A 25,528-nucleotide genomic window follows, 5' to 3' on the forward strand; every position below is an offset into this window, starting at 1 on the left:
GGCTCAATCCCAGGTACCAAAAAAAAAAAAAAAAGAGAGAGACATGTTGTAGTCTAACTTCCCTGTATCATTTTGTCTAGTTAAGACTTTTGGGGGCTGGGGATGTGGCTCAAACGGTAGCGCGCTCACCTGGCATGCGTGCGGCCCGGGTTCGATCCTCAGCACCACATACAAACAAAGATGTTGTGTCCGCTGAAAACTAAAAAAAATAAATATTAAAAATTCTCTCTCTCTCTCTTTAAAAAGAAAAAAAAAAGACTTTTGGAAGGGTGGGGCTGGAGTTGTGGCTCAGAGGTAGAGCACTCGCCTAGCATGCCTGAGGCACTGGGTTTGATTCTCAGCACCACATAAATAAAATAAATAAAGATATTGTGTCCATCTAAAACTAAAAAATAAATATTAAAAAAAAGAGGGCTGGGGTTGTGGCTCAGAGGTAGATCGCTCACCTAGCACTTGTGAGGCCCTGGGTTCGATCTTCAGCACCACATAAAAATAAAATAAAGATATTGTGTCCATCTACAACTAAAAAAAAAAAAAAAAAAGGTGCAATGCCATGTGCCCATAATCCCAGTTACTCACAAGGCTGAGGCAGGATGATCTCAAGTTTGAGCAAGTCCAGCCTGGGCAAATTAGCAAAAGTGTCTCAAAAATAAACATTTTAGGGCTGGGGTTGTGGCTCAATGGTAGAGTGCTTGCCTCACATGTGTGAGGCACTAGGTTCAATTCTCAGCATCGCATATAAATAAATGAATAAAATAAAGGTCCATCAACACTAAAAAATATATATTAAAAAAAACATTTTATTATTATTAATACTTTGTTTTTTTATACATTATTTAAAGAATAATTTTGGAAAAATTGACAAGGACTCAGATATGCTGGTACACACCTGATATTCCAGCTACAAAGTGCTGAAGATGAGCTCAGTTGTAAAGCTCTTGCTTATAATCATGAGGTCCTGGGTTCAATCCCCAGTCTCCAAACTAAAATAAAAACAAGGAAAACAAATGTGGATAACATAGAAGTGCTTCTAAAAGATTTCTACAATAGCACAAAGAAATTGGGGGTCAATCATACTTGAACATACTTAATGAAGTAGTAGTGAAAAGACAAATAGAACATAGCATGGTGTGCTAAAAGGTTTGAGGAGTGTGAAGAGGGGTTTCACCACGTGAAGGAACAGGCCATCTGGGTTTGTGAATTGGTGCTTAACTGGATGAGAAAGAAACCTTTTTCTTTTAAATTTTATTTTCAGTACTGGGGTGGGAACACAGGGGTGTTCGACCACCCCTCTACCTCTACCAGCCCTTTTTATTTTTTATGCTGAGATAGGATCTTGCTAATTTGCTGAGGCTAACCTCACACTTAAGAACCTCCTGCCTCAGCCTCCACAATTGCTGGGATTACAGATGTGTGCCATCATACCCAGCTACAAATCTCTATCTTTACATCTACAGTGGTGCAAGAATTAGAGCAAAATGCCCATCTGACTGAGGCCTAGAGGAAGAGTTATCTCCTTGAATGTTTGCATTCCAAAGAGATGGCTTTCAGGTCTTTGAGAAGACAAGTGATAGAAAATTTACTTCTCAAAGGGGAAGAGAAAGAATTTTAAAAATGTCAACCCTTCTGAAGTAATTACTCTATGAGGGAGCTTAGGGACTATGTCTATTACCAGGTTTTGGCTGGAACAAATGGTACACTTTCTTGGAAGCATTGAGCTTTTTCAAGCAAACCATTTTAAGGTGGAGTTGGGAGGGAACCTGGGGCCTGTGTAGGGATATGGTCTCAAATTGCTAGAAGTCATGCTAGAATTTGGTCAAGGAGACAGTCTTGCCAGGCATGGTGGTGCATGCCTGTAATCCAGATGATTTAGGAGGCTGAGGCATAACAAGTTTGACACTAGCCTGTTCAATTTAGCGAGACTCTGTCTCAAAAATAAAAAGAACAGGGGATGTGGCTTAGTTGTAGTGCACCTCTGGGTTCAATAGTACTAGGTTAGGGGAAAAAAAAGTAGAGTCCTTGTCACTTGGTGCTTCTGGATTGTACAATCTCAATGCCTTAAAACAGGTGAGTTGGGGGATGGATAGTGATAATAATTCATGTATCCAATTCCCTGCATCATCAATCAGCCAAGAGTAGGCACTGCTTTTAGATGCTTTGGGGAAGCAGTTTCACAAATTGTAAATCACACGGATTCAGGAGACTGGGGCTGGGAAGGAGGCTCAATGGGAAACAATATACTTAGGAAAACATTTAAAATGTGTGATTTTTTTGCTATCCAAATTCTTGTTATTAATTAAGGAAAAACTATGAGAGATTATTTCAAAATTGTGAAATTGACAAATACAGGCATCCTTTCAATGGAATTTTAGGCTCCCCAGACTAGAGGACCCTTCTGTGGTTTTCTGATTCTCTAGGGGTCTATATGCTTCACTGTTATTGACTTTTTTCCTTTTTTATTGGGGATTTGTGGGAGACCAACCTTACACGTGACTGAGTCACACTCCCCAGCTGGGTGCTGAGGCACTCAGTCGCAGAAATGTGGCAGAGCTTTCCCCATCCTTCTTGGGTCCGAGGGTCGAGTCTTGTGCATGGGTGTGTCTTGCTACAGCCCCATGGGTGGAGCTACGCTCATCTGTTCCTTTGTAATAGAACCCCTTGTCCTGTTTAGGATAGAATCTTCCATGGAAGTGCCTTGTGTGTGTCCCCTCCTCTTACTGTGCCCTTGGGTGTGGCCTACCCAGGTGTCAGTCAACCTGCTGTCAGTGGACATCATGAAGATAGACTCAGCCCCCTGAAACCTGACCCCTGGCCTCATTTGAATAGCTTCTCCCCAATAAAACGGGTCATCTCGTGCCCTTGCTCTCTCTCTTTCCTAACCCTAACTCTTAAGGTCAGAGCCGTCACAGCGACCCCAAAGAAAAAGGTATTTGTGTCTCTTGTGTGGTTACTTTTGCGCAGCCCAGTCAGCCCAGTTTTCCTGGAGTGACCCCTGAGCCTTTTAGTCGAGAGAACAGAAACCCGGCAGGGATTGTTTCTGACAATTTTGCAACTCTGTTGAGAAATAAGTTAATTTATGGAAGGCTGACAGTGATGTAAATGATCCCAGTTCATAAAAATGCAAATGAATTTTGTCTAGTACACAACTGATTTCCTCTTTGTAGAAATTAAGATAATTCTAGAAATTAAATTTTGCTCTTTAGATTAATGAACAAATTAATTGTTAACATATTCTGTATTCATTTTATAGTGTCATAGGGTTAGGGTTAGGGTTAAAGGTTTGTTTCAATTGACAAATACTAATTGTATATATTTATGAAGTAAAAACTGATGTCTTTGAGGGGCTGAGGTTGTGGCTTAGCGGTGGAGTGCTTGCCTAGCACATGCGAGGTCCTGGGATTGATCCTCAGCACCACATAAAAATAAATAAATAACATAAGGGTATTGTGTTCAACTACAACTAAAAAATAAATATGAAAAAAAAAAAACAACTGGATGTCTTTGAGACATGAGAGAGAAAAACAGAGACCCCCCTCATAGATATTCAGGAGAGAAGACATGTCTCCTAAGAAGGGTTTGAGGAGTTCCCAGACACAAGGGGAAATTTGACTCGGGAGCAGGATTCTTGGCATACATGACAGGACAGAAAAGACTTTCAGCTCGTGCCAAAGGCATAGGCAGAGGTTTATTTAGGGAGTAACACTTTCAGGGAGAATGTGGGCTATCTTGAGAGTGAGATGTCTCTCTTGGGAGAGGCTTCAATATTTATAGAGAGGATGTAGTTAGGGGCTGAATTGCAGGTGGAGCCCCAATTTCCCTGCCCTTGCACATTTCCCTCATTTTACAAGGAGTCACAGAATTTCACTCCAGTTTTACAAGGGTCTGGGTCAAGGGCATGTCACTCAGGAGTTACAATTGTTCCTTTTTTTTCCCATAGGGATGACTCATGGATGTTTGCTTTATCTCAAACAGAGACCGAGCTCTATGAGCAATGACAGTCATCCCTGTTCCTTTAATTAGATGAACAGAACCTCCTGTGTATGCTTGTAGCAGATCAACTAGAACAAAGACAGAATCAATATAAATGTCACCAGATTCAGACTTATACAATGTGCCCACAACTGATTTATTGCTTAGCCCCAAAGAAACATTCTGATCCCCAAATATCAAAGGATTGTAACAGGATTTGATTTTCAAAGAAACTTGCCTGAGAAACTGTATATATATTTTTTCCCCCAGGAAAACCATAAGAGTTCAACTGTGAATGTGTCACTTGTTTCTCTGATGGGCAAGAAGCACCTGTACCCTGTCTTTGGGAGTGTGTATGCTTTTGTTGTCCTTAAATAAATCTTTGTTTTCACCTTACTTTTAAAAATTATTAATATTTTTAGTTATAGATGGACATAATACCTTTGTTTACTTATTTTTTTTTTAATGTGGTGCTGAGGAACGAACCAAGTGCCTCACATGTGCCATGCAAGCAATCTACCACTGAGCTACAACCCCAGACTTGTGCCTTACTTTTTTAGAAAAAAAAATATTTATTTCTTTAGAGACAGGGTCTTGCTAAATTGCCTGCTGGCCTCAAACTTGCAATCCTCCTGCCTCAGGCTCCCAAGTTACTGGGATTATAGATGTGCACCACTAGTCCTTTTGATGCATCCTGGAATCTTTTCAGTGGCATAAGAACCCCCAGGACCCAGTTGGGGTACCATTGCCTCCTTGGAAGGACCTCCTCTGAACCCTGTTGGGTGACTTCTTGATGCATTATAATTTGAAATAATACAATCAGAGCAATGTATCATTTCACATCACCTCAAATACTGCCACCCTAACTATGTGCTGGAATAGAAGCCTTGAGCTTGCTAGGCAAGTACTCTACTCCTACTTATTTCTGTTAGGTCAACCAGGAATGAGTGAGCAGATAATGAAGGGCAACTGAAAACCGCTGGGAACCTTACCTGACAGAAAAGTACCTTGAAGATTTTGGTGGTGTTGGGGGTAGGCTAGGTACGTTAAAACCTCTCTTAGTCATAATTATATCCCTTAACAAAAATATTGTTTCAAGATCACGTCATAGACTACCAGGTGGACAAGACCCTCCCTTATCACAGAAATTATGTTACAAACCCCAATCACCCTGGCAACCAAAATATCAAGCCCTCACAAAGAAAGCTTGTGGAGGGCTATTCAGAGGGGGAGGAAATTGAGGCAAAAACAGGGGACTCAGTTTTCTTAAAAACTTCAACTCTAGCTGGGCACAGCTGCTCATACCTGTAATCCCAGCAGCTCATGAAGCTGAGGCAGGAGCATTGCAAGTTGGAGGCCAGCCTCAGCAATTTAGCCGGGGGCCCTAAGCAACTTAGACCCTGTCCCAAAATAAAAAATAAAAAGGGCTGGTAATATAGCTCAATGGCTCAGTGGTTGAGCACCCCAGGGTTGTTCAATCCCTGATTACCCCCCCCCTCCCAAAAAAAAAAAAAAAAAAAAAAAAAAGAAAGAAAAAGGACTTTGGAAGGGGTACTGAAACTTAAGCTTCTTTCTTTGGTACTAGGGATTTGTAACATTGTGGTCCACTTTATGATTTTGAATGTAGCTCTTGCTGTTCGGTCACTGCAATTTTTATGTTTTATTTTTGTTTAGTTGTAGATGAACACAATAGCTTTATTTATTTTTATATGGTGCTGAGGATGGAACCCAGTGCCTCACACATGCTAGGCAAGTGCTCTACCACTGAGCCACAGCCCCAAGCCCCTGCAACTTATTTTTAAAATGGACATGTTTCTTTCTCTTCCTTTCTCCCTGCCCTTCCCTAATCTCAGGGGAAATAGAAGTACCTTTCTTCCCCATCATAGACAAGAGTTATCTGTCCTTGAGTACATACCATACCCACCATAGGCATGAAGTAATCCAGACTTTGCTAATGGCATCAGAAGATCTTAGAAATGACTATTTTATAAATTAACAAGTGAATTACCCCAATAGAGAACACAGAATGTAGCTTTGAATCACCTCTTTAAAAGCCTCCTGTTCCTGCTATCGGGCAGAGTCACAGCCTCTGGGACGGGACTCCGTTGTGTTTCTCCTTTGCTAGCAAAGCAATAAACCTTTTTTTCTTTTTCTCAAAACTGTGGCATCATTATTGGATTGGCATTGGAGACAAGGACTGAACTTTCGGTAACAGATTGAATCCAGGAGGCTTAACCACCTAGCCACATCCCAGACCTTTTTATTTTATATTTTGAGACAGGTTCTCCCTATGTTGCTTAAATCCTCACTAAGTAGCTGAGAATGGCCTCAAATTTGTGACCATTTTACCTTAGCCCCAAGGTGTCTGGGATTATAGGCATGTACCATTGTGTCTGGCTACTTGAACTTCTTTAACCATTGCCAAAAGATAATTTTCAGAAAAAAAAGGTGAAATAAAAAATTTACACAGATATAAAAAAAATGAACCTAGGTTGTGGGAGACCAACCTTGCACACGTGTCTGGGTCACATTCCCCGGCTGGGTGCTGAGGCCCTCAGTTGCAGAAATGTGGCAGAGCTTTCCCCACCCTTCTTGGGTTTGAGGGTAGGTGTCTCGTGCATGAGTGTGTCTTGCTACAGCCCCATGGGTGAAGCTATGCTCACCTGTTCCTTTGTAATATGACCCCTTGTCCTGTTTAGGGTAGAATCTTCCATGGAAGTGCCTTGTGTGTGTCCCTTTTTCTTACTGTGCCCTTGGGTGTGGCCTACCCAGGTGTCAGTCAACCTGCTGACAGTAGACATCATGAAGATAGACTCAGCCCCCTGAAACCTGACCTCTTGTCTCATTTGAATAGCTTCTCCTCAATAAAAAGGGGTCAGCTCGTGCTGTCGCTCTCTCTCTTCCTGCGGATCCTTAAGGTTAGAGGAGCCCTCACAGTGACCCCAAAGAAAAAGGTATTTGTGTCTGTTGTGTGGTTATTTTGTCAGCCCAGTTAGCCCAGTTCAACTGGAGTGACCCCTGAGCCTTTTAGTCGCAAGAACAGAAACCTGGCACTAGGTTAAAGACTTTATTTTAGTTACATGAGCAAATTAGGTGGAGGTTATAAAGGGTTAAATGAGAAGAGAAAAAATATGGAGAGAAAAAATATTGAATTACAAATAGAGGCAAAAGTTGTTTGGGTGGGGGTATGGAAGGAGTGGAGGAGGTAATAGAATTTACATTAGTCACAGAATTTGTGTGTCAATTAACTTCAACTTGCAATACCTCAAAGAACAAAAGGCTTGGCAGGGTGCAGTGGCCTATGCCTGTAATCTCTGTGGTTCAGGGTGAGGCAGGAGGATCAAGAGTTCAAAGCCAGCCTCAGCAATTTAGGGAGGTCCTAAGCAATTTAGCAAGACCCTGTCTCAAATAAAAAATAAAAAGAACTGGGATGTGGATCAGTAGTTAGGTGCCTGCGAATTCAATTCCTGATCAGGGGAAAAAAAAAAAAAAAAGCTAGAATCTGATACCCTGAAATGATGTAGGCAATTCATGGAAATATACCTTTATTTCTATAAGAGCTTTAGAGTGCTCCCTTCCCCCAGGGATGTGTGTCTTTGGGACCTTGGGATTCTCCAGCCTCAGCCCTGGCCACTGGGATTACAGGTGTGGACCACCTTTCCTGCCTAAATGTGATGCCTTGATGTTTACAGTGTAGAAAAATCAAACTGAGAGAAACACAGACCTGCTCTGTCTCCATTCCCCAAAGATGAAGCATTTAGATGTGAGGTCCCTGCAAGTGGCTTCAAGTCAGTTATTTAGGTTCCTTGGGCCCACTTCTCGCTGGCTGAGGCCTCGGATAGGATACTACACCACCTAATCTTCTTTCACCGGGGCCAAGTGTGGCATAAGGGCCACCAAGACTGAGGCCTTCTCCTTGAACCCAAGTTGGGGATGAACTGACACTTTTTTGGCAGGGTTGGGGGTGGGGACGGCAATAAAATAGCATTGTTTTGATATGGCAAAGGGGGACATCTAGTGGCTGCCTGAGCTCTTGGTTTCTTTTTTTTTTTTAATTGGTTGCTCAAAACATTACAATGATCTTGACATATCATATTTCATACATTTGATTCAAGTGGGGTATTAATTCTTATTTTTACCACGTGTACAGATTGCAGGATCACATTGGTTATACAGCCACGTTTATACATACTGCCATACTAGTGTCTGTTTCTTTTCCACGCAAGAAGACCTAATCTTGGAGGGGATTTAGTTCACAGGCCTCGCTAATTTTAAGGAGTGGTTTCCGCATCTGAGGGGAGAGACTGTCCCTCTGAGTCTTCAAGTCATGCAGAGAAACTGCTGGGGTAGAAAAGTGTGCGGAGAGGTTGCCAGATGCGCAGAAAAAGTGACAACGGGACCGCCCTGCGGTATTGAGCACCTCTTCCTGGGTTGGAGGTGTGTGTTTGGATTTGACTGTCATTCACCCCTCCAGTTACCTAACTCTGCAAGGAGAACCCAGGCTTCTCCAACTACTCATTTTTCACACTTTACCCCGCCCTCAATCCCACCTCCCTACTGCAGGAGAGTAGATCCTTGTCAGACCGGTTCTGAACTTTTGTGCCGCCAAACGAGTGCAGAGCTGAAAAGGCAGCAGGAAGTTAGGTATTTATGGGGAAGTTTACTTGAATCCGCATTCCAAAGAGCCTGGGCGGGGAAGAGCCCTTGGGGATGAAAGGTGCTGGCCAATGATCTATGGGTGAGGCGATGGGAGAAACTAAGGGAAAAGAGAAAGATTATGAGAGGTGTCAGCTGAGATTAAAGATTACTCTCCGTCAATGTCCTTTTGGAGGCAATATAGGGGGATTCCCACCCTCATTACTTTATGCTTATTTAGATTGTGATTTTTGGATATAATCCCTTCAGGGACCTTAATAACCTTACCAGTTTTGGAGCTTTTGTAAGTATAAAATGGTAATTAATATTAATAGTTAACACCATTGTTATGGTCTGAATTTTACTTCCCTCCAATTCATATTGTTACCGAAAGCTCTCTCGGTTTTTGTCCCCTGTGCCAATCCAATACTGAGAACACGGTTTTGAGAGAGAGACGAAAAAAAAGGTTTATTGCTTTGCTAGCAAGGGAGAAATACAGTGGAGTCCTGTCCCAGAGGCTGTGACTCTGCCCAGTAGCAGGAACAGGGGGCTTTTAAAGAGGTGATTCACAGGCTACATTCTGTGTTCTCCATTGGGGAAATTCACTTGTTAATTTGGAAGATAGTCATTTCTGAGATCTTTTGGTGCCATCTGCAAAGTCTGGATCACTTCATGCCTATGGTGGGTATGTACTCAAGGACAGATAACTCTTGTCTATGATGGGAAGAAAGGTATCAATCCTGTATCCACTGAGATTCAGGAAGGGTAATAGATTAGGGAGGAGAAGGGAGAGAGGAAGAGAAACATGTCTGTTTTAAAAATGAGTTGCTACTGGGTGTGTAGTGTACACCTGTGATCCCAGTGGCTCAGGAGGCTGAGGCAGGAGGATGTGAGTTCAAAGGCAGCCTCAGCAAAAGTGAGGTGCTAAAGCAACTCAGTGAAACCCTGTCTCTAAATAAAATACAAAATAGGACTGGGGATGTGGCTCAGTGGCTCAGTGCCTCTGAGTTTGATCCCCAGTACCCGCCCTACTCACCCCCCAAAATTGCAGTGGTAGATCAGCAAGGGCTATCTTCAAGGCATATGGTGGGCCACTGTTACATTCCTCTACTGTCAATTTCTACATTCCATTTCTATGCTGCTTCCTGCTAAAAGAGGGCAAAATTGGGGGAAGTAACCCAAAGTCCTTGTTGTCTATCAGGTGGGGCATGGACAGCTAAGGGTATTCGGCATCAGAACAGTCCAGAGGTCCACAGTGGCAGATGGGAGATGACAAGGCATACTTAGGACAGGTATCATTGAAGCCAGAATTAGACAGGCAGCCAGTACAGATAGGTAAATGGAGTCAGGTTGGATCAAGGAGGCCAATTTTGAGAGAATCCATGAAGGTGGAGACTGTCCCCAGGAGTATTAAATGTCAAATTCCTTCAGAGCCCTTCCTCCACCCTTATCAAGAACTAGCCCTTGCTCCAACCTGTTGCTAAGGTAACCTGTCCCAGGAATTGCCCCTCCCCACAGGGAGCTATAAATTTGTTTATTAATGTGTCCTGGGCTGCTGCATCCTGCCCTTCCCCCTTCAGCCCACCTGTTTCCTACCTTTTGGCCACCCCACCAAGCATTCCTGGGCCTAGTCATGTATGCTGGAAGGAGAGAGATAAGGGGAAGAGAGCAGGAGTACAAAGGAAGCCTAGGACCTATAAAAAGGCAGAACACCTCACTTCTGGGGATACCAGGATACCAGCTATGGCCCTCTTCTCCCTCCCAGGAGAAGTCTATGTTACCCCTTTTTAAATAAACCCTGCTTTATATGTTTGCCTTGGTGTGCTTCTCTAATGTTCTAACTTCTTCTCTAACTTCAACTTGTGAGGGAGCAAAACTTGTCACTGATAACCAATGGTATCATCATGATAAGCCAACAATAAACAAAACAGCAAAGCATTAGTGTTTTGTAAACAATTAGCACAAAAGCAGTTAGTATTTAAGCCAGTTTCTGAAAACCATGAGGACAGTAACTGAATCATATTGGTGAAAAACAGATCAAGCTTATCAAGGTAGGAGGTTAGGAAGACTTGTAGGTCTGAGATCAGGCTCAAATTGAAATGAATAGAACCAAACTAACACCATTTTGCTTGACCTGACTCCATTGTTTGTTTGCTTAACATGTTTTCTTTTAAGCCTCCTGACAGCTGTAACTATGTTGACATTGTAGTAGGACCTTCCCTTGTTCCTGATGTATAACAAAATGACTCTGAAATGGGTAATCAAAACAATTCTCTCATGTAATAAAAATATCTGTCTCAACAGAGTCTTTCTGACCTTTATGTGCCTCAATTTTTCTTTGGTTTTTCCCTCTATAAACTCACTTCCAAAATTCAGGAGCTGGGAGTTCTTTGATATATTAGCCTGTTCCCAGCCATTTGCTTGGCATGCTCATTAAAAGATATTTTTCCCTTTCAATTTGGCTCAATATGCGTGGTGGTTTGTAATTCTTGTGTACTCCATAACAAAATCAACTCAGAATAAACTTGTGACTCTAGAGTCCTTTGTGATCATTATTATTAGGCACTCCTACACAAGAACTCTTCCTTTATAGCTTCCAGCTTTGCTTACTTTTGGTAGGGCTGACACAAGTGTACATCTTAAGTTACATTAAAAACCGTTGTTTTTCCTTTTAAGTATTCATGTAGGACTATGCTTAGGCTATACTCTCCTGCCAAGTTGGTCAAATTGGTCTTGTTCCTATCTACTCTTAAGATTCAGCTGAGATTCCTCAGAGGTCACTTTTGGGGATGTGTGTGAAGCCTCTTGGCTCCTTTAGTTTTCCTCTAGCAGAGGTGCCATCTGCCAGGATGGGTCAGAGTCTTATTGGCAGTACGTGACTTCTCTTGGAAGCATCAGGGACATTTTCCTCTCTAATAACCCTCCTCTTTGCAGAATGTGCACTGGTTGGCTTCCTTTTTTCTAGGGTCCTCTCAATCTCCCTGACTGGCAGATTGGGTTACTCACTGAAAGGAAAGTGAGAAAGCGGGAGATGGTCGAGTGAGAAATGAAAGACAGAGACCAGGCAGAGATACACAAAAGAGTTTCTTTGTCAGAGCTGACAAATAAAGGGACATCTCTCCACAGATGGAGAGAGGCAATATAGGCTTGGGTTTGTGACTTTTATAGGGCAGGCTCAGGAATGAGAGCCGGGAGGGTCCTAATACAGCCAGTTAAGTGTGGAGTTGGTATGAGGGAGTGGTGACCCTTTCTCAGAAAGACCCTTGGGTGGGAAAGTAAAACTTTTTCTTAAGATGGCGGCTGTCACTTAAGATGGCCATCCAGATGCTAAGCAAGGACCTTACACTCACCAGAGTTACAGGGCCCAAAGAAGGGTTCCATCGTTCTCTGGGCCCTGGCTGTCCTTAGAGGGTAAGGACCAAAATGTTGGCTGCTTTTTTTCCTTGGCCCTTTTGTTTCCTTGACTTTGGTCTAAGTTTTTGGTTTTAAAAATCCAGCAGGACAGTTTTACCAGTTTTAAAGTGGCTGTGAGTAATGGGTTATAACTTCAATATCTATAATTGTACAGTTTTCCCTTTTTATTTAATTGGGGTCAGTATTGTAAGGTCCTTGCTTAGATCTGGGTGGCCATCTTAAGTGACAGCCTCCATTTTAAGGCTTTCCCACCCAAGGGTCTTTCTGAGAAAGGCTCAACACTCCTTCATACTAGCTCTACCCCCCCCCTTTTTTTTTAAAGAGAGAGGGAGAGAGAGAGAGAGAGAGAATTTTAATATTTATTTTTTAGTTATCGGCGGACACAACATCTTTGTTTTGTATGTGGTGCTGAGGATCGAACCCTGGCCGCACACATGCCAGGCGAGCGCGCTACCGCTTGAGCCACATCCCCAGCCCAAGCTCTACCCTTAATTGTCCACATTAGGATCCTCCCTACCTGGCTCTAATCCCTGAGCCTCCCCCATAAAAGTCTCAAACCCCAAGCCTGTGTTGCCTCTCTCTGTCTATGAAGAGATGGCCTTTATTTTTCAGCTCTGACAAATAACTCTGTGTGTATCTCTGCCTGGTCTCCCATCTTTCATTTCTCACTGGCCCGTTTCCCAGTTTCTCACTTTCCTTTCAAGTATTAGTACTGTAAGTCAGCATAATATCCTGTCTGTCCTATAGGTGATGGCTAATTGTCTCAAATTAATTCAGGTTATTTTATTAGAAGAAGTACCTCTGCAAAACACTAACAGGCAACAGTTATGAAGTTTACAAGGAAAATAAAAATGAAATTAACAGAGCAAAAACATTAAGTTTGTGTAATAGCTATGAACGAAGAAAAATGACTATTATAATCTCAAACCTTTACTTAGTTATATATTATGTTCTGTTTATTTTGAGGTCATAGTGATCTTTACAAAAAATGTATCTTTTTTATTTTTTTAATTTAGTTGTAGCTGGCCACAATATTTTATTTATTTATTTATTCATTTAGTGCTGAGGAGAAAACCCAGTGCCTCCCACATGCTGGGCGAGTGCTCTACTGCTGAGCCACAACTCCTGTCCCCAAATTTATCTTTTGAACACAATTTTAAATAAGTTTAATTCTAACCTATTTCAGAGACATCCTAACATGGATGAGACAAGATGCAGAGCCTTAACTCAGGTGAGGCTGGCCTCTTTGAAGGAGGTGGATATTTACAATCCCTCAAGGGTAAAAGGAAACTCAGGACTCTGACATTTCACAATTTCTCTTTTGTGCCAAAGTTCCCCTGCCTGCCAAAAGTATCTGACAAAGTCCTTCCATGATATGGCCCTGCTTAAACCCTATAAAACTCAGACTCTTGTTGTAGCCTGTCACCATTTTCCTCTTGAAAATGTGCTCCTCTATTGATTAGTAAAGACTTGCTTATCTGTTGAGGTCTCTCTCCATTTCTTTTTCTTTTTGTATTCTTTTTCATTTGCTTCACTCTTTTTTATTTTATTTTATTTTTTGGTCATTGATGGACCTTTATTTTATTTGCTTATTTATGTGTGGTGCTAGGAATTGAACCATGTGCCTCACATGTATGAGGCAAGCACTCAAGTACTGAGCTACAACTCCAGCCCCTGCTTCACTCTTGATACACCTTAAAAGTTGTTTTATTGGCTGGGTGGGATGGTGGATGCCTGTAATCCCAGCTGCTTGGGAGGCAGAGGCAGGAGGAGTGCAAGTTCAAAGCCAGCTTCAGCAATTTAGCGAGTCACTAAGCAACTCAAAGAGAACCTGTCTCTAAATAAATTACAAAATTGGGCTGGGGATGTGGCTCAGTGATCGAGTGCCCTGAGTTCAATTCCCAGTACCCCCCCCCCACCAAAAAAAAATATTGTTTTATCTCAATCTGATTTTTGCCCCCTTTTAAAGTATCACTCTGCAAAGTTCTCATGTATTATTTCCTGAGTCTCTGAATATCAGTTAATATAATATGACATTATACCTGAAACACATAATCAAACAGAAAGGCTAAGAGGGCTTTTAGCTTCCCTTTTGTGGAAAAGGTGGTAGACTGTTTTTATGTTCCACATTGTTAACCTTTGAACAAATTGGGCTCTCCTAATACCTTCTAAAAATGCATTTAAATTTCCATCCTAGTGTAATGAGTAATGCAAAATATTATATAAAATATTAGATGGCACAAATAAATACCAATCACTTTTGTTATTTCTATATAAATCTCAAGGGGACTATTACTACAGTCAATTTTAGTTTGGAGAACACCAACTTGGCAAAGTGGTCTCCTAAGCTTTACATTTAACTAAGTTTAACTTTCAGAGTACAATTTAGAATCCATAGGGTACAGTAACAATAATCACAGGTCTCTATGTGTTAACAAAAATCAAAGGATAAACTTAAATCTCTTATACATTTAGGAAACAGTGTTAATGATAAGAAATTGACTTAGTCAAAGCAAACAGATATAAGACTGATCTTCAAATGAGGATGTGACCTTTGTCAGATACAATGTGTAAAAGAGAGCACTTATTGATTATCTTGCCAGTAAACTACTTAAACTTTTATACAGCACTTAGACAAGTCTTAGATATTGTTCTCAGATGCATACATATACCTAGTTATATATATTTAGGGTGTCAACTATATTGTTATAAACTAAATAACAGTTGTTTGTTTAATTAGTTACAAAGTAATCACTTAAGACTTTAAAATGGGCACAAAATCCTAATTTCTTTATGTGGAAGACCAACCTTGCACATGACTGAGTTAACTCTCTTGCTGGGCAATGTGGCGTCAGGTGGCAGACATGCTGCTAGACTGTCCCGCTCTTCTAGGGTTTGAGTGACTGTCTTCATGCCCAGGTGTGTCTTCCTACATCCCTATGGGTGGAGCTACGCTCACCTGTTCCTTTGTCATATAACCCCTTGCCCTGTTTAGGATAGAATCTTCCATGGAAGTGCCTTGTGTGTGTCCCCTTCTCTTACTGTGCCCTTGGGTGTGGCCTACCCAGGTGTCAGTCAACCTGCTGACAGTGGACATCATGAAGATAGACTCAGCCCCCTGAAACCTGACCCCTGGCCTCACTTGAATAGCTTCTCCTCAATAAAAGGGGTCAACGAGTGCTCTTGCTCTCTCTCTTCCTATGAACCCTTAAGGTCAGAGGAGCCCTCACAGTGACCCCAAAGAAAAAGGTATTTGTGTCTCTTGTGTGGTTATTTTGTGCAGCCCAGTTAGCCCAGTTTACCCGGAGTGACCCCTGAGCCTTTTAGTCATGAACAGAAACCCGGCACCTTTAAGACTTGGTTTCCTCAAGTAATTATAAAATTAAACAAATATAAGAAAATTATCTTAATAGATAAGAGAAAATCAATCTTTCAAACTTTGCTTCATATCAGTACATTAAAGTTTAAGTAATTTTGACTGACTGTGCTCATTATAGTCCATTAAATCACAAACACAAACTTTTTGAGATTTACCTTCTGCAAACCTTCTGTGTCTTATTTAAACATTCACAACTTGGGCTGGGGATATAGTTTAGTTGGTAGAGTGCTTTCCTCACATGCCCTGGGTTCAATTCCCAGCACCACAAAGAAAAAAAATCACAATTTAGTTTACATCCTTAGTTTTGTCTTCTTTCATCTTGGACTTCAGCACAAGAATATTAGTTTATCAGACAAAATAATTTATCACCCAGAAACATTTCTTTTACCTTCTAATTTTCTGTACTAAAATATTTCTATATTTGTAACTTTTCCAGTTTCAGACCCTTTATTATATTCATATTCTGTGTTCTCTCTGATATGTGGATGTTGACTAAAAATGGGGGTGGGGGGTGTTGAGGTTCACCAGATAAAATAGGGGGGAATGGGGGGAAAGAAAGGGGAATGGGAAAGATAGAATAAATTGGCAATAACTTTTCTATGATTATTTGTGAATATAGAAGCAGTGTAACTCCACATCATGTACAACCCCAAGAATGGGAAGTTATACTCCATGTATGTATGATATGTCAAAATACATTCTACTGTCATGTATAACAAAAAAGAATAAAAATAAAGTTGATAAATGAGTTGGTATCAAACTAAAAATTTCTTCACAGCAAAATAAGCAATAAAAACCACAAAAAACAAAAACCAAACAAACAAAAAACAAACAAACAAACAAACAAAAACCAAATAACCCAACTAATAAATGGGCAAAGGAACTGAATAGGCACTTCAACAAATTATAAAAAATGTTCAACATCTCTAGCAATTGGAGAAATGCAAATTAAAACTACACCAAGATTTCATCTTACTCCAGTCAGAATGACAATTATCAAGAATACGTGTAACAAGAAATGTTAATGAGGACATGGAGGAAAAGGTACCCTCATACATTTCTGGTAGGACTGCAAATTAGTGCAACCAATCTGGAAAGCAGTATGGAGAATCCTCAGAAAACTTGGAATGGAACATCATTTGACCCAGTTATCCCACTCCTTGATAGTGCTGCAATCACATCAATGTTTATAGCAGCTCAATTCACAATAGCTAAACTATAGAATCAAGCTATGTGCCCTTCAACAGATGAATGGATAAAGAAAATGTGGTATATATACACAATGGAATATTACTCAGCCATAAAGAAGAACGAAATTACTGCATTTGGATGGATGCATTGGATGGATGGAACTTGAGACTACCATGCTAAGTGAAATAAGCAAATCCCCAAAACCAAAGGCTGAATGTTCTCTCTGATATGCTCTTGTTGACTCACAATGTGGGGCAGGGGAGAAGGGGAGTTTCATTGGATTGGACAGGGTGGAGTGGGGGGAAGGGATGTGGGATGAGAATAGGAAAGAGTAGAGTGAATCAGACATAACTTTCCTATGTTCAAGAATGAATGCATGACCACATCATGTACAACCACAAAAATGGGAATTTATACTTCATGTTTATATAATATGTCAAAATACATTCTACTGTCATGTATAAATAGAACAAATAAAAAAATAAAAAAAATAATATTCTGAAATAATCCTTATGAATGTTTATCACTCACATCCCTCACAGATAAGAGAATGGGGTTCCCCTTCAGTGGAATGGGCTACCTAAGAAATAAAAGATAAGAAAAATAGAACAGTGAAATAACCACAGAACACAGAAGTAGCTTCAAAAGCAAGGGCAGGATGGGAAGCTGATCAGATGGGTCTAGCTTCTAACCACAAAAGGAGCCCATGTGTGATGTATTTATATCGGAAAACATCACTAAAACCGGTTAGAGGTGGGGGGGCAGGGGGCTAGGGATGTAGCTCAGTTGGTAGAGTGCTTGCTTTGCATGCACAAGGCCCTGGGTTCAATCCCCAGCACCACCAAAAAAAGTCCTGGCTAAAAGAACAGACTCCAGGGCTTAGGGATTGAGATGGGGGCAGGTAGGCTGCTCAGTTCCTAATGGGTTTGTGGGACCTTTCTAGCAGAGCAGAGGGGAAGGTCATATGCATCGGGTGGTCGGTCTCAGTGGGAGTGCCATGGGAAGTTCTCAATACCAGGCCTATCCCCTCTCTGGCTACAACCCTGAATAAGTCCTCATGCATTTCATGGATGGCTTCCCACAAATGTTACCTGTGCGTTCAACTTACACAACAAATTCTATCCTGGGAAAGGGTTGGACAATCAGGTGTACAGAAACTGTTCCTTAATCGTTTTTTCTCCCAGGTTACATTTAAGGGGTTGGAACACAGGATATTTCTGAGCCTGACCCGTGTCTGTTATCATTATAAGGATGCCATCAACTTTAAGTGAGTTCCCTACTGTCAATTTGGGCCTTTTTCTTTTAATAGGCATATTGAGACAGGAGGACCTTTCTATCCTTTTCCTTGGGCTTCCTTTAGAATCCTTTTGCAGAGGCTGCCTACAAAACCTGGGTTGGCCTTAGTTTCTGGCACCCCCAGCACTGTTTTCTGGGTGCAGTTGTTCATTCTGCCAGTATCCCCAGGCATTTAGTTTGATGGGATACTATTATAGGAAGAATTGCTTTGCCCCAGAGATGGCTAGTCCCTGCTGAATGGGATGTCCTGTCAGATCTTAAAAGAGGAGTCTCACCAGTGACCTATGCTGACAAGATGAACTGGGTTCAAAAGAGCTGGCTGCAACATTTAGCTAAGAAAATGGTGAGAAAGCACAGAACACAGAAGAAATTTTCATATCGAGTACAGGACAGCTCTGAGACCTCGAGTGTCTTCTTCCATTCTGGAAGGCAAGAGAGCGGGTGCACATGGAATCACTTTATTTATAGGGAAAAGACAGTGAAGGATTTTTCGATAGAATATTCTACACTAAATAAGGTAGGGGATAAAGTTTCAAGGGGGATTGACCAATTCCATTGGGTAACACTCAAGTCCAGAGCTGAAGCAAACTTCTTTGCTGAGCAAAGGTGAAGGCCACTTGCTTCACCCAGTGCATGGCTTGCAATGCCAGACCGACACCCCCTTTGCTCAAGGCTGAGAGGGGATTCTTGGCTCATGGGCAGGTGGCCTCCCACAGGGGAGACTATTTCTGTCCCCAGGTCATAAACTAACAGTGCTGGAATCTACTGTCACATCATTTGTGGCCAGCAGATTCTACCCTCCAGGGACTAAAGAGGCTGGAAGGCAGGGCAGAGGCCAGGTTCTCCTTTGGATATTTTTCTACTGCCCAGGCAGCTTTTCTGGGAGCTCCCCCACCCCCCAGCTTATTGGTAGTGTCTCTGATCCACAGTGAGATGATCTGCTGCTGCCTGGGGCCAGGCTGAGAAACAGTGCTGGGAGTGCCAGCACCAGGTTTAAAATATTTAAATGTTTTTTTCAACCCTTTCTTCTGGTGTCCTGCTATCCTTTCCCACCAGAGGCAGTGCCTTTTGGACCTTCAACATAGTTCCTGAGTGTTCATACCCCTTAGCATGCAGCTGCATCAATGCCTTGTACATACAAAATCTTTTATATATTTTGTCTTTGACAGACCAACTTCAAGATTGTAATAATAATCCAGGAAAACCACTAAAAGGCCAGATTGTGTTATATTAAACCATCTTTCTCTTAGACAAGATTTTCACTACTGGTGGCTCCTGTAGCCAAGACCTTTCTGCTCAAGAGACTACAGGAAAGATCAATTCAGCATAGCCCATGTCTTAAAGGGTCAGTAACATATTCAAAAAACAGACAGGAGAGGATCACCAAAACCCAGGCTGACAGATAGGAAACTTTAAAACAGACAGATCTGCACATACAAATTTCTTCCACTTATTCTACCTTTGACAGACCAACTTGCCACGATATGCAACTAAATCAGTCAGGGTCACTCCAGGTGAATTTGGGTTGGCACAAAATAATTACACACACACAGACAGAAAATACCTTTTTCTTTATGTTCTGTGATGGCTCTTGACCTTAGGGGTCCCTTGGAAAGAGAGAGCACCACCTGAATTCTTTATTCTTATATAGGGGGGACTGACAAAGGGAGGTTCCAAGGAATGTTCTTTCCAAAAAAGATCAGGGGTAGTATTACAAAGGAACAAGAAGGCAGCCCACTCCCATTGGGTAATGCCCACTCCTAATTGGCTGAGCAAAGTTGGGATCCACCTGCTTCCTGGTGAGGGAAGCCAGTCTCCACATTTCCATTGCTCGCAGCTAGGGGGCGCTCAGCTTCTATGTGGCAGCTCCTGACACCAACTCCAAATGCAAGATTGTATAATAATCCAGAAAACTATTAAAAAACTATTTCAAAAAGCTATTCAGATTATTACAGTAAAACACCCCAGAAATGCTTACACCTATATGTGGCCCCTTTCTTCAACTTGCTTTACCTCTGACAGACCAACTCTAATTGCAAGATTGTAAAAAAGACACAGAGAGAGACAACCAGAGAGGATCCCCCGAACCATGGCCAAGAGTTGGAAATCTTTAAAACAGACCAACCAAGACCTTTCTCATGAGACTACCTATAGGGTCAATGTAGTATTGGTATGTCTTGAAAGGGGCAGTAACAGATACAAACAAAACAAAAACACAGACAATCAGAGGGATTTCCCAAACCCAAGACCAACAAACAAATGAGAACCTAGAACCTAGAACATACCAGAAGGGAGTAAATATCCCTAGGTGCTTGAGTCCTCCTTCACCTGGACTCCTATGCCAGTGGCACCAGAAATGTCCCCCAAAAGAGGGTGAAAAACCAGCTTCTCCCTCAGAGCAAAGCCTGTCCAAGGAAGGGGGCATGACCCTTGTCCTTGGAAAGACCCACAGAGCATTCCTAGGCAAATTCCCACTCTGTTAAGTTGTTTCATCTACAAATAACAGGAGAGATCTGCAGAGCCAGGTGTCCCTGACTCAGTCAGGCTAGGTGAGGACCCATAGCAACCTCCTAGCAACCACCAGTCAGCATGAGACAGGGAAAATACCTGGGATGCCAGATGACCCTCCAGTAGTTTATGGTGGCTGATAACATGTTGGGAAACCATGTAGTTCAGCATGTACCCCCCCTCGTGGCTTAAACCAATCATTTCAAACGAATCCCCCTCTTGTACTAACCAATCACCCCTACCCAACTTGTTCTGCCCAGTGAATGTGCTAATCAATGTTAAGAGTTGTTGTTTGATTTTCCCGCGGTGTGTGATGATTTTCTAAGAGATGCTATGATGTATGTGGGGTCCCTGCCTTCCCCAAAGAGTGTATAAAACTGCTGCAAACCCTGGGCTCGGGGCCTCTCAGTGTCACCAGTTGCTGTGTGCGTGGGAAGACCGAGCTAGGTCGCAATAAACACCTCTTTGCTATTTACATTGATCTTGGACTCTGGTGGTCTTTTGGGGGTCCCGAATTCGAGCATAACAGGAACCAGATGTTCCCACAAAGAGTAACCATGTTACCGCTATTTACCAGTGACGACTCCTTGCTTTCCCCAATGCTGAAGTATAACACCAGAGAAGCACACCAAGGCAAGTGGAGAGTGGAAAGTGGAAGGCTTTATTAAAAGACAGCAGAAAAGACCTCCTCCTGGAGGAAGAAGGGGAAGTCTTCCCTTTTTTATATCTAAGGTCTTCTTTTAATCCTCCCACACTCCTGTTCTTTTCCCCCTTTATCTTGCAGTGATAGAATGCAGGTGGGAAGGCCAAAAGGTGGGAGATAGGTGGACCGCGTGGTGGGAGGAGTAATCTGGGCAGGAAGGGCCTGGGGTGGTTTGATTAGCACCTCCCAGTTTGCTGGGAGCTACTTCATTAACAATTCTTTAGGATGGGTTCTGGGCCTTGGGGACATTAACATTTCAATTTCCACAGGTGTTGTTCTGGTTTCCTGGATTCCATTCTCCATAATGGTCTCCATTTTCTTTATGGTACTTGATATCAGACCCGATTTACCTAACTACCTATCTTTAAATCTGGCTTCAACCAAATGTGTGGAATCAAGGATCTCAGCATGCACACTGGGAGACTTACCAGGTAGCCAAGGTTTTTGCGACTTTCCTGAATTCAGTTTCTTTTTTCTCAAAGTGAACCATGGTGGAGCAACCTGTACTGCTGAGGGAGAGAAGGTGGGAGTTCCCTGAAGCAAAAGGAGCTTCTGCAGCTGCTGGGATGGTCCCTTAGTGCCTCCCTTAACTCACAGGAAAGCACCCCCAGTTCCACCTGAGGCAAACTCACCCATCTCCCAACTCTCCTGCTGTTGGCTCTCAACAAGTTCACCAGCCCCATCAATCTTCAGCATGAAAGTGGGGTTTCTCGGAGAGCCAGGCCTGCCCAAGGAAGCTGGAGCAGGACACATGACTAAATCAGTCAGGGTCATTCCAGGTGAACGGGGCTGGCACAAAATAATCACACAAAGAGAAAATACCTTTTTCTTTGGGTTCTGTGATGGTTCTTCTGACCCAGCTCCCAAGTCAGGCAAGAAAGAGAGAGGGGCATGCCTCAAACCCAGGTTTTATTGGGGGAGGCTGTTCGAAAGAACATTCCATCCATATAAGGCAGAGGGGTAATGTTACAAGGGGCAGCCCACTCCCATTGGGTACCGCCCACTCCCAAAGCTGTGCTCCTCTGCAGAGCAGAGATGGGGATCCACCTGCTTCCAGATCAGGGAAGCCAGTCTCCACATTTCCATCACTCAAAGTTTGGATCTTTTGGAGCTCCATCATCATATTCAAGATATTCAAAATAATAGAGCTGATTTTTCGGATCCTTCTTGTTGGGTGGAGAGCAGGCTGAACTGTGTTGTCTGCTGGGCAGGCTGAACAGATGTTGGCTGCAAGATAGCCCACGCACTCAAACCCCCCTCTATCTGGTCCTTTATCACCTGTTTGCCTCAAGTCTGAACATTCAACCCTGCTTAAGGCTGAACACTTAACCCCCCATTGGGCCAACAAGGCAGCTTGCAGACCCAGAGGCCCCATTAGATTTGGGCTATAAAAACTCCCTCCTGCCAGGCCCCCCTCTCTCTTGCTCTCTCTCTCTCTTGCTCTTTATCTTTCTTACGTGCGCTCTCTGTCTCTCTCTTGCTCTTGCTCTCTCCCTGTTCATCTCTTCTCTTTTCTCTCTCTCTCTCTTTCCTTCTTTCCTTTCTCTTTGTTGCACTGCTGCAATAAAGATCTTTTGGTTGCTCTGAGTGTTGTGGTCACTTTCCTTTCACTTCTTCCTTAGCTAATCAAATACTAAAAGAATTAAATGGCTTTAACCTCGGAAACATTCTTAAACTCTCTCGGCCTGGAACATCTTTGCATTGCTCTCTTTGCTGTTAATTCTTTTTTGTGTTGTAATTATAGGATAGCGAGTCTTCAAAGCAAGAATTTGGGGGCTCGAGAAAGTAAATTATGACCTGCTTTTCAAAGAAAGAAGGGGGAATATGTGAGAGGCCATCCTTGCACGTGATTGAGTTACCACCCCTGCTGGGTGTGAGGTGCTCACACACTAGGTGTTAGAGCTTTCCTCACCCTTCGTGGGCCAAAGGCTTGCCAGCATGGAGGCGTGCCTCACCACTGCCCTTGAAGATCCAATCATCTGACCTTGGAACACTGCCCCTCTTGACCTTCATTGGATGGGATTTTCCCCTGAATTTTCTGTTCCCCAATAAAAGCCCTCTCCCTGGCGTGTTCTCTCTCTCTCTCTCTCTCTCTCTCTAGCCTCTTCAGTAAACCTCGCTACTTCCCTGGGTAGCTTGAAGCTGGGGGTGCGAGGAGCCATCCTGGAGCTGGCTTAAAGGTAATTGGAGTCTCTGTCTTTAATTTAAACTCCCTTAGGATTTTCCCATGTGGCAGAACCGTTCATACTGTCTGCGCTGGCCACGGACTAAACTTATTTTTGTCTTCATAGGGACTCTGAGAAGTAGGCAGTTATTGTCCTGGTTTCACAGATGGAAATATGGAGGCTCCAATTAGCCAAGCAAGTTCATGTTTGCAAAACAAATAAGGACTGAAGTTGGTATACAGCACCAAGTATATTTACATTACGCTGGCTGTTTAAGAGGTTGTGAAAAACTTTGAGAGGGTAAATCCAGGTGTGCAGTGGGAGTGAAAGCCATACTGTAGAAGATGTGTAGGCAGGTGGAGGAGGCCACGGATTTGAGCGCTGTTGACTGTCAGCACTCCAGGTGTGATATGTCAAGCCTCAGCTGTACCTTCTCCAGGTACTTGTTCCTGGTGAGCTGCTTCTCCCTATTCTCAGAGATGATTATAAGCCTTCACTCACACCCAGTTATAATTTAGATGTGACATGTCCCCCAAAGCTCATGTGTGAGACAACGCAAGAAGGTTCAGAGGAGAAATGATTGGGCCGTGAGAGTCGTAATCCAATCAGTGACTAATCACCTGATAGGGATTAGCTGAGAGGTAACTGAAGTGGTGGGTTGTGGCTGGAGGAGGCAGGAATTGGGGTGTGGCTTTGGGTATATATTAGTATCTGGCAAGTGGAGACCTTGTTCTCTGCTTTCTGATCATAATGTGAGCTGCTTCCCTCTGCCACACTCTTTTGTCATGATGTCTTGCCTTACTCTGAACCTCAAGGAATGGAGTCTGCTGTCTATGGATTGAGACCTCTGAAACTGTGAGCCCCAAAATAAACCTTTCCTCCTTTACAATTGTTCTGGTTGGGTTCTTTAGTCACAGCAGCAAAAAAGCTGACCCTCTAATGAACCATTACAGCTCATCTTCCTTTTTTTATTTTTAGGACCAGAAATGAACCTCACGGCACTTAACCACTGAGCCACGTTCCCAGCCCTTTTCATTTTTACTAAGGCTAAGTTACTCAGAACCTCACTAAGTGCTGAGGCTGCCTTTGAACTTGCAATCCTCCTGTTTCAGCCTCCCTAGCTGCTGGGATTACAGGTGTGCGACACTGTGCCTGGCTCATCTTCTTTCCATTTTTTTTTTAACCATATGATTTATTTTCATTTTTTTAGTCATACATGACAGCAGAATGTATTTTGATGTATAATACATACATGGAATGTACATACATCAATCATATTGTCTATTCTGTTCTGCTGCCCTTCCTATCCTCCCTACCCCTCCCCTCCTCTCCCATCCTTTCTCTCTATCCAATCTAATGTGACACACTTTTTTTTTTCTTTTTTTCCCTCCATTTTTTTTATTTGCTCATTTTAGTTATACATGACAGTAGAATGCGTTTTGACATATAATACATACAACGACCATTCTTGTCATTGTGCATGGTATGGAGTTACACCAGTCGTGTATTCATATATGAACAAAGAAAAGTTATGTCAGGCTCATTTTACTGTCTTTCCCATCCCCCATCCTCCATCTCTTCCTCTCAGTCCCCACTGTCCAATCTGATGAATGTCCTCTCCCCCACTCCACACCTATTGTGAATCAGTATCTGCATATCAGAGAGAACATTCAGCATTTGTTTTTTTTGGGATTGGCTAATTTCACTTAGCATAATAGTCTCCAGTATCATTTGTTTACTGGCAAATGCCATAATTTTATTCTTCTCATAATTAATATTCCTTTGTGTATATGTACCACATATTGTTGATCCATTCATCTGTTGAAGGACATCTAGGTTGGATCCATAGCTTGGCTATTGTGAATTGAGCTGCTATGAACATTGATGTGGCCATGTAACTATAATATGCTAATTTTAAATCCTTTGGGTATTTTCCAAGGGGTGGAATAACTGGGTCAAATGGTGATTTCATTCCAAGTTTTCTGAAGAAACTCCATACTCCTTTCCAGAGTGGTTGCACCAATTTGCAGTCTCACCAGCAATGTGTGATGTTTCCCCCCCACATCCTTGCCTGCATCTATTATTACTTGTATTCTTGATTATTGCCATTCTGACTGGAGTGAGATGAAATCTCAGTGGAGTTTTCATTTGCATTTCTCTAATTTCTAGTGATATTGAACATTTTTTTGTATATTTGTTGACTGATCATATTTCTTCTTCTGTCAAGTGTGTTCAGTTCCTTTGCCCATTTATTGATTGGGTTATTTG

The 25,528-nt window shown here is 42.4% G+C and overlaps 1 non-coding gene across 1 annotated transcript; it reads left to right on the plus strand.

Annotated features, from left to right (window-relative positions):
• Positions 1 to 17,360: 17,360 nt before the first annotated feature.
• On the plus strand, positions 17,361 to 17,432 carry Trnaa-ugc. Its single transcript has one exon. It is a non-coding gene; the product is annotated as a tRNA-Ala (tRNA).
• Positions 17,433 to 25,528: the final 8,096 nt, after the last annotated feature.

Source organism: Marmota marmota, unplaced genomic scaffold (assembly GCF_001458135.2).
Source record: "Marmota marmota marmota unplaced genomic scaffold, marMar, whole genome shotgun sequence".
In the NCBI taxonomy this organism is placed as follows: domain Eukaryota; kingdom Metazoa; phylum Chordata; class Mammalia; order Rodentia; family Sciuridae; genus Marmota; species Marmota marmota.